The sequence below is a fragment of the Gopherus evgoodei genome, chromosome 3 (genome assembly GCF_007399415.2).
Source record: "Gopherus evgoodei ecotype Sinaloan lineage chromosome 3, rGopEvg1_v1.p, whole genome shotgun sequence".
Taxonomy (NCBI): Eukaryota; Metazoa; Chordata; order Testudines; family Testudinidae; genus Gopherus; species Gopherus evgoodei.
In genome coordinates this window covers 224,167,379-224,180,550 of record NC_044324.1, presented here as the reverse complement: position 1 = coordinate 224,180,550, position 13,172 = coordinate 224,167,379, and the positions used below count along the sequence as shown (strand labels likewise).

The window sequence follows — 13,172 nt, the reverse complement described above, 5'->3', positions numbered from 1 at the left end:
ATGTGAAAGTGATGCCTCTATGTTTTGTAGGAACTAATGCATCCAATACTCATGTTGAGAAAGGAGATTCTAATCAGATTCAGGAAATGATGGCTTGACAAATATTATGTAGACCAGGTTGTACTGGCAATAATACAAACATCCAGTCAAATGCAAGTCAGGACAGGTGCCTAATAATAAAATCCCCTAAACCAGTTGAGACACCAAATAGAAAGGACAAATCTTGGACTTACCTGGGACACCCCATTATATAAGGTAACTCGAATATAAGAAGTTATTAAATCGGATATTCCAAAAATGCTGTGGGAAAGAGGATCCAAAAGCATACTTGGATTCAAAAGGAAACTGTGACTAGGGAATGCACAGAATCATAGAGTATCAGGGTTGGAAGGGCCCTCAGGAGGTTTCTGGTCCAACCTTTGCTCAAAGCAGGACCAATCCCCAACTAAATCATCCCAGCCAGGGCTTTGTCAAGCCTGAGCTTAAAAACCTCTAAAGAAGGAGATTCCACCACCTTCCTAGATAACCCATTCCAGTGCTTCATCACCCCCGCCCATTGACTAATGGGAGACACTAGTGTTAAGACCTTCACCTTTGCTATCGGTGCATAAGGGTTGGGAAGCAGATATGGAAAATTAACTCATGTTGGATTTGGATTTCTCTGAGGCTGATAACTGGAATAAATTCCAGTTAATTAGTTCTGCAAATTGTCTGAATGGATAGCATGATGTGCTTCTCTTAGGGTAAAGTGGCAGAGGTCTGTGTGGTGGATCTAAAACTTCCAGCCCTGCTGCTGAACCACGTGGATGTCAATATGATGCCACAAGATGGAATTTTTGTTTGTTTGCTTTTTAAAATACCTAGGAAACTATACACAAAAAGCTATGTTAAAAGAATATTATTGAAGTTAAAAAGTCAAGTACTCAAAAGTTAGGAAATGCCAAAATTAAGACTGCCCACGCATCCTTAATTTGGCCCCTGTAGTGGGGCAGACTGCCCCACTCCCTGGGAGGATGGGCTGTGGCAGGCTAGGGAGCCTGTGCAGCCTGTGAGCCAATCAGAAAAGGGCTTATGGGGAGCCAATCAGGGTCCAGATTGGAGGGAACCAATCAGGGCCAGGCTCACCCATATATAAAGGCTGCCCAGAGCAGGAGTGGTCAGTCTGTCCCAGGTCTTTGACAGGGGAAGGTCAGTCTCCAAGGGGGAGACTAGCATTGTGGGCAGGGCAGGGCAGGGCAGGGCAGGGCAGGGCAGGGCAGGGCAGGGAAGGGAGGCTAGAGAAGACTTTAGCCCAGAGCTGCCAGGCTGCAGGCCCTGAAGGGAAGGGCCTAGCGGGTGCAAGGGGCCATAGGGGAAGTGGACCGGGGGAACAGACAGAGGAGGGAAAAGCAAGAGGACAGTGAGGCTGATGCCAGAGGGTCCCTGGGCTGGGACCCAGAGTAGAGGGTGGACCTGGATCCCCCTGCCCCTTCCTCCATGCAGTACACCCAGCCATCGGCTGTAGGGAGCGGCCATTACAGCCTACGCCAGATCCTTGACAAGAGGGATTAGACTTTGGGGGGTGTGGTTGCATATGGTGGCTGGAGTGCTGGACTGCTGATCATTGATCCCCGGAAGGGGGTCCAGATGGACTAAGGGACGCTGCTGGAGGGCAATGGCCTCGAAGAGGATGCTGCTGAGCAGGGAGCAACACAGGTCCAGCGACAGCAGAGGGCAGAACAATGGATGGGACATCACCAGGAGGGGCTGCTCCACTGGAATTGAGCTAATTCCTGAAATCACCAGCAGTAGGTGCTGTGGGTGGTGAGTCCCAAACCGTTTACAGCCCCTTTCTGTGCATGACCCATGATAATCTTTAATTACATGATCACATATTATCTTTTTCCACAGAACCCCTGCCTCATTCAGAGCACAGGATGGATGGTGCTTCAATTGACAAGCAGCTATTCAATATTTTTTCTCCTCAATGGGCAGTGTGTAGCCCCAGGCTTTATTTACTGCTCACTAGAGCCTCATGTTTTTCATTTTAGTGTTTATTTGGTATTTGTGAAAAACAACATATAAAACAAAAACCCAGCCCCTGGAGTCTCTGCACCATTCAGGTTCGTCATAGCCGCCTCTCTGTCAGGGTGGCTGGGCCAAACCTGAGCAGTGCTGTGAATCCATGCATCAGGTTGCAATGCCCAGAGTTCCAGTCCTGTGGTACAGGGGCCACTGCTGTGGGTTGGGTGTAGGTAGGCTCCTCCTGGGGCCTTCCACCCACCTCACCCCCAGGGCAAGACCTGTCTAGCCTGGTCTCCCATCCAGGTGGATAAAATGAACTAACATGAAATTCTCACAAATTATTTAAAAACAAAATTCCCTGAAGACAGAATTATGGACTTCCTTGTGGATTTTCTGTGGTGCTCATCACTATAGTATCTGAGTGCTTCACAAATTTACATTTATCTTCACAGTATCCCTGTGAGGCAAGGGGTTGGGATTATCCCCATTTCACAAATAGGGATCTGAGACACAGAGGTTAAAGTCAAAAGTGTCCACTCATATTGGATGCCTAATTTCAGACCCTTAGGGCCCAATATTTCAGAGTTCTCCCTCAGCATTACATAGTACTTTATACAGTCAAAGCACAGCGACCACTGTGTTCAATTGCAGTTGTGGATGGTCAACACTTCTGCAAATCTGTCTGCAGGGTAACAATTAGTGACCACAAGTGAAAAATCTGGTTGAAGTGACTTTCCCAGAATCATAGAGGAACTCAAAAAAACTGTTCAGTGTTTTATACTAAAGTAAGTATATCCCTCTGAATATATTCAAAAAAAGCATTGCCAATCCCAAGCATTCAAAATTCTTGAGTCAGAACTCCCAAATCATAAGATTGGCTTTAAAATCATGAGAATTTCAAGATAATATGGTTGTGAGGGGGGAAGGGTCCATTTGGGTGTTTTTTTGGCCTGGTGTTTGAGTGTTCACATTTTCAAGCTTTTCTCTACAACGACGGCTAGAAAATTTTTTTAAAATATGAAAGCCCAGATTCTCAGCTAATAAAGTGTCAGATACTGGAATCAGGTTAAGAAACACAACAAATATTGTGAAACTCGTGATCAAATCATGAGTTGGCAACACTGCAAGGATCTACTGGATAAGAATGTGCTAATTTTACATACCTACTTTTCAGGGTAGAATTTTAAAACCAACACTGTCAGAAGTGTCCATTAACATTGGTTGCTTCAATGTTTGAGTGCCTTATCAGAGATTCACATGGATTCTGAGCAGCCACTGCTACTGCTCCTCTGGATCCTAGTGGGTGCTTAGGAACTCTGAATATCAGGCTATAGGTGACTTACATTGAGTATCCAAACTTGAAGGACTGTAAGTTGGTGGGTGACTGTGCAGAATCAAACCATAACAGCAGGTAGTCTTCAGTAGAAGATCTTTATAAACCCAAATCCAAAAAAGGAAATAAGCATAAACAGAGACTGACAAACACTTCCCCAGCTAAGGATCAAACCACTTCATCTGAATAGGTAGCCTTGACTTTCCTCAGGTATTCTCCCCATCCTCTCTCCAGCAGATCTTTTTATCATCCTGCTGCTGCCTTGTGTACTGGGGACCAATAGGATGCAGAAATGCTGTCACATGGATGCTCATGAAAATGTTGCCTAAATGTTTACTTTTTGCAATCTAAATAATGTTGCTCATTGCATAACGGTAGCAAATAACTTTGTAGGGAAGTGAGCGCTGTGATCTGTTTCCAATTTGAATAGCAGCATAATCATTGTGCAGAGAGAGGAAGCTATCAAACCAAAACAAGCTTTCAGTTCTTCTTACCCTTTTAATAATCCTTTTGCAAGAGGGATGGACATTGGTGTGTGATAAGCGGAAGCAATACACCCTGTAAACGAATACGTATGATGACCCTTTCTTGTCTTGCTGCTGGAGCAGAAAGTTTCCAAAATGGCCTAAACCCAGCTTCCACATTTCAACCTAAACTTTTTGCACATGCCAAGAACTTAGATTTGTGTGAACAAACAATTGCGTGCCAAAATCGGGTAGTTATACATCTAACAGCGCAATCTGGGTTAACAGTTCCATATTGGAGGGCATACAACTTGGACATGGTGCTTTGGATATGCAGTTTTAGAGGCCACATTTTGAAAATGTAGCCTTTGATCTCTGTCAGGTCCCAAGTCTTTTCAAGAACATAACACACCTTGAATTGCACTGTGCGCTTGTTTGGATAGGAAAGTTTTACCAGTATTATAATAATTAAACTAGGGATGTAAAAGGTTAACCAGTTAACATTCGGTTTACCAGGTAAACTGACCTTAACCATTAACCCACTGTGCACCGGCAGGCGCAGGCATAGGCACAGCCCCAGCCATGGATGGGCCAGAGTAGCCCCAGTCCCCCCACGCTGTCTGTCCAGAGGGACCCCAGCCCCATCTGCGCCAGGACATCCGGAGCAACCTCAGTTAACCAGTTAAATGATATAATTGTAATCAGTTAACTTTTAAAATATCTACATCCCTAAATTAAACCCTTCCAAAATGACACAAGCTAAACCAAAATAAGGCAATTCTAACACGGGAATAAGATTGTCCACATGGGTTTTACACTGGTATAATTATATAGGTATAGGCTAAGGTGTTAATTTATACTGGTATTTCTTTCCTGCATAGAGAAGCAAATTGCTAGCCAGTATGTAGCACAGAACCTTACTGTTATCTCCTTATAGTAGCCGCACATGCAGGAGGGGAGCAGCTGCATCTTCCTTATGCTAGTTTACAGGCAATAGTCTTGATTATTTCTATAAGTCAAGTGCATAGCACTAGTCCTCCATGGATAGGTATGAATAGGGTAACCAGACAGCAAGTATAAAAAATCAGGACAGAGGGACGCTGGGTAATAAGCACCTACATAAGATAAAACCGCAAATATCGGGACTGTCTCATCTGGTCACCGTAGATACAAATAACTAGTGAAGTGCATTCATGGAGGAAAGAGTGCAACCCTCTAGCAAGACACAGATAGAAAAACTGTTTACAAAACACTGCAGTTCCATACGCATCCAGGGGCAGTGATAAGTCTACAAAGAACCTGAAATTGCACAATTTTGGTGTAGGTTGGAGACACTCGACAAATTGAGGGGGCAGACACAGACCCTGTCTATCACTAGCTGTGCCTAGTTTGCAAAGTCCTGTCACAGCTTCCAAGAGGTCAAGAAAACTTGGACCCCGGGGCAGTCTCATTCCTCTTAGCCAGCAACACAGGTTACTGTATGCCTATTTCAATATAAGGACATGCACTAGAGACATTAGATATTGAAAAAGAACAAAAAAATTGAAGGTTCATAACAGAAGAGAGCCCCGAGCCTAGTGAGAGGTGAGTTTGGTGGCTCCCACAATTGGAGATGGTAAACTGTACAGCAGGGATCCTACAAGATGTTCAGCTCCCATGGGACTTCTGGGGTGGGCTGGAGGTCTTGCAGGATTGGCACAGGATTTGGAGCTATAAGGTCTCATGGGATTTGTCATGATGATTGAAGCCATGATAGGAGCCCTGTGCTCAGGACCACTTCCCAACAATAAAAAAGAGAATGCATTGGAATACACCCACAGCTGATGTGGATTTATGGGCACAGCATCGTGCCCTGGGCTTTCAAGAGCATTCATAGATTACAAGGCCAGAAGTGACCACTGTGATCATCTAGTCTGATCTCCTGTATAAACTGATCATAGAACTTCCCCAAAGTTCTAGCGCATATATTTTTAAAAAAATCCAATCTTTATATAAAAATTTCCAGGAATGGAGAATCTACCACAACCTTTGATATGATGTTCAAATGGTTAATTACCATCACTGTTTAAAAATGTACACCTTATTTCCAGTCTTAATTTGTCCAGCTTTAACTTCCAACCTTTTGGCTCTCATGACACCTTTCTCTTCTAGGCTGAAGAACCCACTTTCAAATATTTGTAGATAGCTACAGACTGTGATCAAGTCACTCCTTAACCTTCTTTGTATTTAAGCTAAATAGATCAAGTCTCTCACTATAAGACATACTTCGTAATCCTTTAATCATTCTCTTGGCCAGTGGTGGGCAACCTGCGGCCCCAACGCAGCCCATTAGGGTAATCCGCTGGTGGGCCACAAGACAGTTTGTTTACATTGACTGTCTGCAGGCACAGCTGCCCGCAGTTCCCAATGGCCACGGTTTGCCATTCCCGGCCAATGGGAGCTGTGGGAAGCAGCAGCTAGCACATCCCTACTAGTACTCCAGCAGAAGTTACACCAGCACCAAATAGAGAGGTAAAAAACTTCTCTACTCCTACTCAAAATTCCCCTCTTCATTTTTCCTTCCAAGGATTGCATTAGCTCTTTTGGCCATAGCACTGCACTGGGAGCTCATGTCAGCTGATTATCCACCTTGACCTCCTTATCCTAATATAGCTACTTGCATGGGCATATAACAGATGGCAAAATGTAACACAATTTCAATTCACATTTGAAAGCCTCATGAGCACACTGATCTCCAGAGAGCTCTCTTTCTCACTTTCATCCTGCTATTGTAGCTATGTTAGATCAACTCATGTTGATTATTTTATTATATTTATGCCTAAATGCATGAAATAGTTTTGCTGTTTGTTCTTCTGATAATAACTTGTATTCCAGTAATGCCTGTGAGTCCCAATCGGAGCCTCATTATGCCAGTGCTGTACATACACATAGTAAGACAGTCCTGACACCATGGAGTGTACAGTGTAATTGAATATAAGTCACAGCAAACTGATGCAAAGAAACTATGGAGGAGGATAGACAAGGTCAACAGTGGGTATGTCCTCACTCATTATTTACTCTCAAATTAACACCCTCTCATGTTAGCCTAGCTGGAGTGAGGGCAACCAGTCTGCAAAATAACACTCAGGCAGCACAGAGTAGATGCATCCACACTGCATTAGGCCTGGTCTATGCTGGGGGGCGAGGGGGCAGAAGAGGGGGATACATTGTCAGTCTAAGATACGTAAACGTCAGCTATGCAACTTCAGCTATGAGAATAGCATATCTTAGATTGACTTAGAATCACTTACTTCGTGTCCTTACGGCGCAGGATCGACGGCTGTCGCTCCCCCATCAACTTTGCTTCTGCCTCTCGCTGAGCTGGAGTTCAGCAGTCGATGGGAGAGCGATCGGGGATTGATTATCATGTCTACACTACACGCAATAGATCAATCCCCGATAGATTGATTGCTACCTGCCGATTCCGTGGGTAGTGTAGATGTACCTGTCAAAGTTAAACTCAGGACTCAGTTTGTCAGAGCACTCTGTTTTATTAGCACAGCGCTCTGCTAATAACACCCAGATAATGTGAGCACCATGCAAGACACACACTATCTTATTTATACAGATAAAAGGGCGGGAACTAAACAAAGGGACAAAGAGCAAAACTGTAAAATTTACCTGGGGCACAGCATGCATATCCTACTTCCTTACTAACTCTTATTGAGCTAAGGCTAATACTTCACCAATTGCCCTTAAGTGGAGCAACTGTTTTACCTTAATGTCTGCATTCCTGACACCTGGATTGCAGCAATTCAGCTCTTTTGCTTAAAGGTACATATAGCATTTCTTTAATCCATTCTTATTTTCACAATATAATTCATTCTACTTTCACATACCCTTAGTTTAAGCAGCACTCAAGCTTCAATCCCTCACTCCCTGACAGACCAGCAGGTTTAAAATACCACCTAACTCAAGCTAGACATACTTGTGTGTGGCTGATAATCTGGTTAGGAGCAACACTCAAACAGCTAATACAGCAACAAAGACAAGCCCAGTGACAGGCCCATGTGGTTACATAGCTCTGTCACTATCAGGTAGTCTCAAGTCATTCAGAGTGGTTGTTTTTGTTCCAACCTCTGAGCAAATATTCTTTGTGTAATTATGTCATTGCACTTATGTGCATGCTGATAAGTGAGTAATCTTTATTTCCTTTCCTACTAGAGCATAGCAGTCTGAAAACCTTATCTCCTTTTCACTAATAATACTGTGTAACAAAAAACTGCACGAAAATTAATAAGATTTTGGAAAACTTTACCACCCATTGGCTTTCCTTCTCATACAAGGAAACAAATCTGATCATCAAAAACAATGGCATCCCTACCGTTCAACAAATGACCACTGTACAGCTGATTAATGCATATTTGCCTGGATCATCTTCTGAATCATAGAATATCAGGGTTGGAAGGGACCTCAGGAGATCATCTAGTCCAACCCCCTGCTCAAAGCAGGGCTAATCTCCAGACAGATTTTTGCCCCAGATCCCTACATGGCCCCTTCAAGGATTGAACTCGCAACGCTGGGTTTAGCAGGCCAATACTGAATCAGATACTACATTTTGAGTGTAAATAAATGGGATACATTTCCATTACTTTTTTTCTTCAAAAGTATGAACGACAAACAGAATTATTGTTCCAAGCTTGTGCCTTACAGAGGTTAAGGAACAAGACAGAAGTGCAGGCTGTAAAGGGATCAGTGTTGCAGCTTGAAAGTGAGGAAAAAAAACTTGAAATCCCCATTTGGAATATGCAAACACTGCAACAATCAGTAACACTGGATCTGTGACCAAATGGCACTCCTTGAATCCTTATGCTACACAGAAACATATTGAAACTTTTCTGGCTATTTCCTGTTAGCAGAGGGTAGATTCTACTTAAACAGTGACCACAAAGAGCTTGGTCAATCATTCATTCTCAAAGAACATTTACAAAGAAAGAAACTCAGGCTTAGTCTACACTAATGAGTTAGGTCGACCTAAGGCAGCTTACTTTGACCTTACTCTCTAAGCACCTAAACTAAAATGTCCCTCCCGCGGATGTAAGTTGCCCACTACACTGACTTAATAACTCCACCAAGGCAAAAGGCAAAGCACTTAAGTTGATGTAGTTAGGTGGATGCAGTATCTACTGCATGGCTTTCATCACCAGTTGCCGCTCCAGAACTGACAGACAGAGCCCCACTGCCAGCAGTCCACCTGGGGTGGCGGGACGCCAGTGGGCAGCCCCCTACAATGCCCCACTTAAGTCGGTGCAAGTGCTCCTGCTGAAGGTGCGCACCGCTGACAGAAGGAGGGTAGTGTGTACACGAGCAGCTGATTTAATTACTGCGGTGGCTGTAAGTCGACCTAACTTAAGTCAATTTAATTGTGTAGTGTAGACATGACCTCATTATCATAGCATGCCACAAAGACAGCAGAATTTATCTGACTATAATTCAGATCTGCAGCAGACAACAGCCTGGAAGAATGTCATGCCTGATAAAACCGCAAAACCTCAGTCCATATAACTGAAATTTATTAGAAACTTCATATACTGTAGGTAAGCATTTATGTCCAGGATAGAAACGTCTTTGGGATAACACGTGCTGGGTACTTAGAAAAAATGGCAAATACAAAGAAAAGATAGCTTAATCACAATGGCAATTGATATTAATCTCTGACAAGCTGTCCCTAAAACAGAGGCATAGCTTCAGCTGTTTGGATACCACAATCTTAACAATACACTTGAAAAACTTCCAAGAACCATAGACTGAAAGAAAAGAGACACTGAAAAAGACAGAGGGAAAGATAAATAAAGCAATTCAACAGAATGAAACAGAAAGAACAAAGCCAAGACAGACAATAGACTAATCAAAAAGAAAAATCCTTCATAACGCCACCCACCCCCAGTTGGCAAAGACTAATCGAATGTGTGAACTCCCTAGCCTCCATTGCTCTACTTTAACCACCGTTCTTCTTTTCAGGGTTAGGCAGTCAAAAGAGTGCTGCATAAAGCCGCCTAAAGGCGATTTAAGGCTTAGCCATGCACCAAACACAAATAGCTTTCCTCCCACATGCAGTCACGCATGCACGAAAGGGTAATTCAAGATAGGTATGGGCTCATCAGTGCATCACAGAATCATATAAATGTAGGGCTGGAGAGGACCTCAAGATATAAATGTCAGAAATAGGGGTGCTGCCACATCCCCTGTCTTCAAGTGGTTTCCATCATATACAAGTTTACAGTTTGGTTCAAAGGCTCTCAGCACCCCCCACTAAAAAAACTGTTACAGCATCTCTGTCTTGAGAAGTTCCTTCACCGGCTCCTACAAACATCAAGTAGACATGTACAACATGAGTTGAGCAGCAGTATATACTCCTTGCATCATCTGAACATACGCAAGCAGCAAAGGCTGGGGAACAACTCATGGCCCTGTTATGGGTTTTTACCTAGCACCAATCACCAGGGAACATTAGTAATGGATACACACAGTGATAGAACAGGCTGTTATATACTCACAAACCTTGCAGGGTAAATCTGCAATAGAGTAATCCTTTCTCACGTAACGTGGAGAACCCTGGGCCATATTACCCCACAATGGCACAAGAGCTGTCTCTTACCTCCTTCAAAGCAAGGCAGTTTGGAGGCTAAACACTGGGTCAGAGGCTGACAGAGCTGCATGAGAGGCTGATCAGAAGTTGGCTCTGTGCCTGCTTCCTTTGCCATTCTCTGGGGTGTCCATGGTAACTCTGTTTACAATAGTGAGGGCGGCTGTCCCTTTTGTGATGGTTATATAACACTTCCCATTCCTCTTACATGGCTCTCCTGCAATTTCCCTGCCGTTTCCTGGGAAAGGGAGGGGGTCAGCTGCCAATATGGGAGAAATGTCATTACTTGTATTCAATGTTATATATTTTGGGGTTCTATGACTTCCTGAAATTTCAAGTTTCCTGAGAGTATCTTCTGAGAAATTGCTCCAGGAGTAAGAATCTGCTGTTGAACCATTATAGCAGGTATAACCAACCAACATATATTTTATATTTTTGCTATTTGATGCAGCATATGGTTAGGAGATAGCGTTAAGTGATAAGAGCAGGGGAGGCAGGAGACCCAACTCTAACACTGACTTGCTGTGTGATCCTGAGTGAATTACACAGGCTAAAACTTTTAAGTGTCATATCAACTAATTTGGGTGCCTGAATGACTAGGTGTTCCACATGACCTATTGCCTGATTTTCAGTGATGTGCTCTGCACCTGCAGCTCTCTGACTTAAACTGAACTTGTGCAGTATTGTGAACCCCATGCATTCAAAAATCAGGAGTCTGGCCCCCAAAAATCAAGATGTCAGGGTAGCAAGATTTGAGGGGCCTGGTATATCAGTGTTGCCAACTTTTGTGCAAATTCTATGAATTTAAAGCCCCAGTTCCTGGAATCAGGTGATTATGGGAGAATTTCAGCTTTCATTAGAAGAAAAAGTTAAATTTCTAGTCTTTGTAGATGCAGAGAAAAAGCTTGAGAACATGCTCCTGAAGACAAACACTAAAAGGTAAATAAAATTTACGCTGTGTGTGTGTGTGTGTGTGTGTGTGTGTACACACACACACACAATTATCTCTTGATTACAGGTGATATTTGATTATCAGCAGGTAAGTATGCCCAGTGGTCTGTGATGGGATGTTAGATGGGATGGGATCTGAGTTACTACAGAGAATTCTTTAATTCTTCCTGGGTGCTGGCTTGCCCATATGCTCAGGGTTTAACTGATCGCCATATCTGGGGTCAGGAAGAAATTTTCATCCAGGGCAGATTGGCAGAAGTCCTGGAGATTTTTCGCCTTCCCCTGCAGCATGGGGCACAGGTCACTTGCTGGAGGATTCTCTTCAACTTGAGGTCTTCAAACCACAATTTGAGGACTTCAATAACTCAGACATAGGTTAGGGATTTGTTATTGAAGTGGATGGGTGAGATTTTGTGGCCTGCATTGTGCAGGAGGTCGGATTAGATGATCATAATGGTCCCTTCTGACCTTAAAGTCTATGAGTCTTCAGTGCTTGGGGGTGACAATGCTGAGGCTGGATTGTGAGGAGGGGTCCACTGTTGGGGGGGAGGGTTGGAAGGATGTGCAAAGGGAAGCCCAGTGTGGTGAATGGGTGAGGAGATTAATTAGGAGCAGGGAGATCTCGCCTGGGAAGAGAGATTAGATTTGTTCCCCTTAGAAAAAGAGACATCCTAAAAGTCACCCAATGAAATTAATAGGGAGCAGGTTTAAAACAAACAAAAGGAAGTACTACTTCTCACAACAGCCAGCCAACCTGTGGAACTCATTGCCAGGGCATGTTGTGACAGCCAAAATTATAACATGGTTCAAAAAAGAATTAGATAAGTTCATGGAGGACAGGTCCATCAATGGTTGCTAGCCAAGATGAGCAGGGCTGCAACCCCATGCTCTGGGCATCCCTAGCCTCTGACTGTCAGAAGCTGGGAGTGTAGGACAGGGGATGGATCACTCAATAATTACCCTGTTCTGTTCGTTCCCTGTGGGGCACCGGAGGCTGGCCACAGCTGGCAGACAGGACACGGGGCTGGACGGACCATTGGTCTGACCCAGTCTGGCCGTTCCCATGTACAATATAACGAAGAGTCTAGGGAAGGCAAACCGGGAGCTTCAGCTCGCCCTGTCTCACAAGTCAAGATCCAGGGGCCGCTCACCTACATGGAAAGGTGGAAAACTCAAACCCAGCACAATTAGACTAATGAACTTACAGCCGGGGGGTGTCCTCCAGGCCCAAAGCGTATCAAGGCTGCCCCTGTGGTTAGGGCGCTGCCGAGGCTGTGGCAGGCCGGGGCCAGGCCCTGCTCTGCCGCTGGCTCCTGTGCGGCCTGGGGCCAGTCAGGCCGTCAGGGGCGCTGAGGGCAGCAGCCACCACAGGGGGGCTGCAGGGCGACACCCGACTAAAGGCAGCAGGGGAGCCAGGGGGCACCTCACCTCACGGCAGCCGCCGGGCCCGGCCCCTCGCGGCACCTGTCACCGTGCGCGCAACGCACCCACCAGCCCCACGGCCGCACCTACGGGGCGCCCCACAGCGACTGCGATTACCTCAGCCTTGGCGCCAGGCGCGCGGGACAGGGCAAGCCCCACCCCCTCCCCGGCCGCGTCCCAATCAGGGGCCTGCGCGTGCCCGCTCGCCCGCCGCGTGGGCTAGGCGGCCCGCGCGCTTCCGCCGGCCCGCCCCCTCCGCACGCGCCTCGGCCCCGCTCCTGCCTTCCCTTCCCTAGCCGCAGCCGCCAGACATCGAAGAACTAGGTGAGGGGGCGGTAGTAGCTCGCGGCGCGTGACGGGCTTGCCGCTCGGC

The 13,172-nt window shown here is 45.3% G+C and overlaps 1 protein-coding gene across 3 annotated transcripts in view; it reads right to left on the bottom strand.

Annotated features, from left to right (window-relative positions):
- Positions 1-12,797, bottom strand: part of GALM (galactose mutarotase) — a 72,145-nt gene extending 59,348 nt beyond the window's left edge. Inside the window, exon 1 of one of the 3 annotated variants that reach the window (XM_030558274.1) lies at positions 12,583-12,797. The gene's annotated coding sequence lies outside the window, so the exon portion shown is untranslated. Of the gene's footprint in view, positions 1-10,341; positions 10,363-10,438; positions 11,384-12,582 lie in introns of those variants that run through there. The other 2 variants (XM_030558276.1, XM_030558277.1) reach the window with 2 other exon arrangements.
- Between the last annotated feature and the right edge of the window lie 375 nt (positions 12,798-13,172).